At 43.0% G+C, this 2427-nt stretch overlaps 1 pseudogene; it reads left to right on the top strand.

Moving 5' to 3' along the window:
- The first annotated feature begins 1808 nt into the window (after positions 1–1808).
- On the top strand, positions 1809–1926 carry LOC126195926 (5S ribosomal RNA; annotated as a pseudogene).
- Positions 1927–2427: the final 501 nt, after the last annotated feature.

Consider the following 2427-nt stretch of genomic DNA (forward strand, 5'->3'; position numbering starts at 1 on the left):
ACTCCTCTACAGTAAGAAACGGTGTATCATCTTACTATCGTCTTACACTCACAAGGGGAGGCCGCCAATTGTGAAATTCAGATCCGATTCATACTGCGCATAATAAAAGCTCATGGCCAGAGGTGTAATGTGGCAAAGCACCGAGATGCACTTCTCAGCCGTTGTCGAGAAAATCGACAGTTAAAAGAAACCGTTGCGGTGAAATACCCTCTACGATTAAAAATTTTCTACAGCGTCGTGGCGCAGCGGTAAGCGCTCGGGTTCGTAATCCGAAGGTCACCGGATCGAATCTCGCGCCATGCATTTTTTTTAGTGTTTGTTTTTTGTAATTGAAATGTGTGTATATATACACACACACACACACACACACATATATATATATATATATATATATATATATATATATATATATATATATATATATTAAATTCCCGGCAATCAGTTGCAACAATTATGCATATAATAATTTGTTGAAAGTCGTTTGTCTTGGAAAAACTGGCGACTTCGAACATTATTATGTTTTCCGCAAACAAAGTTGTATTTCACAAATGTTATTAATTGTCTTCATAATGTTAAGCATGTATAGTTAACGGAAGACGTAAAACGATATTCCGAAACGAATAAGTATAGCGTAAGTCAAACTTTCGACTTAGAATAGAGATCCCACGAAAACAAATTTGCTGTGGCAGGTGTGAAATATAAACTCCGTTACTAGCTCGTTACAGATGAAGGACAGATGCTGAATGGGCCGAAACGAACCGCCTTATAACAGCGTAGTTGCCTGTTATCTTCGAAAGAAGGTAGATGCGGCCCCTAGCGCAACTTATAAAATCGTCGAAAATCAGTGCGGACGTGAGAGCTTTGGTACACCCTGTTGAACAAACGGAAAAATGGAGGCGGTACAATTGGAGAGCGACCCACCTTCACCAACATGCATAAGCAATTCATTAACAGTATATATATATATATATATATATATATATATATATATATATATATATATATATATTTGAATTACAAAAACTAATAATAAAAAAAATTGCATGGCGCGAGATTCGATCCGGCGACCTTCGGATTACGAACCCGAGCGCTTACCGCTGCGCCACGACGCTGTAGAAAATTTTTAATCGTAGAGTGTATTTCACCGCAACGGTTTCTTTTAACTGTCGGTTTTCTCGACAACGGCTGAGAAGTGCATCTCGGTGCTTTGCCACATTACACCTCTGGCCATGAGCTGTTATAATGCGCAGTATGAATCGGATCTGAATTTCACAATTGGCGGCCTCTCCTTGTCAGTCCTGCACCAGTCGGATGCGGGTGATCAGTAGGAAGCCGTGTTGCTAATTGATCTTAACAATCCAGAGATTGCTGCTGTACAAGCTAGCACTAGCTCGGGCAAATCACTTGTAGGCATCCGCCTTGAATCCCATCTCCACCTCAGAATGTGGCCAACATGAAGGTTCTTTCGTCTTTTATATACGCAAAATCAGTCTTTCCGACAGTCATTTATTTTTCGATTTCTTCACATTTATCTTGCTGCCATTTCGCCTTGGCATTCCTGCACTTAATTTCATTCGTAGGAGACCTGCGTGTCTGTATGCCTGAAGACCCCTGAACATTTTTGTTCTCCTCCTTTCGTCGATCAGCTGAAGTGTTACTTCCCTTACCCAAGGTTTCTTCGCAGTTAGCCTCCTTGTTAGTACGTTTTTCATTCCAACTTCTGTGACTGCCGTTTTTATAGGTGACCATTCATCTTCAACTGAACTGCCTACTGAGCAGTTCATTATTGCAGTATCTATAGCCTAAGAGACAACGGCCTTGCCGCAGTGGTAACACCGGTTCCCGTCAGATCACCGAAGTTAAGCGCTGTCGGTCTGGGATAATACTTGGATGGGTGACCATCCGGTCTGCCGAGCGCTGTTGGCAAGCGGGGTGCACTCAGCCCTTGTGAGGCTAACTGAGGAGCTACTTGATTGAGAAGTAGCGGCTCCAGTCTCGGAAACTGACATTCGTCTGGGAGAGCGGTGTGCTGACCCCATGCCCCCCCATATCCGCATCCAGTGACGCCTATGGGCTAAGGATGACACGGCGGCTGGTCGGTACCGTTGGCCTTCATGGCCTGTTCGGGAGGAGTATAGCCTAAGAGAACTTCGAACGTATCTCTTTATTCCTTAGTATTTCCGTATCTCACTTGACTGCACATTGATTATACCTGACCGGTCTCTTAAACGTCAGGCTACTCTTAATCATTTCTAAACTGCGGTCTGAGTCTATATCTGCTCCTGGGTATGCTTTACAATCCAGTACGTGATTTCAGAATCTGTGACTGACTGAAATCTTCCCGTACCATCTGGTCTTTTCCAAGTATACCTCCTCCTCCTCTTGTGATTCTTGAACAAAGTATTCGCTATTGCTGGCTGAAATTTA

Source organism: Schistocerca nitens, chromosome 7 (genome assembly GCF_023898315.1).
Source record: "Schistocerca nitens isolate TAMUIC-IGC-003100 chromosome 7, iqSchNite1.1, whole genome shotgun sequence".
Lineage (NCBI taxonomy): Eukaryota > Metazoa > Arthropoda > Insecta > Orthoptera > Acrididae > Schistocerca > Schistocerca nitens.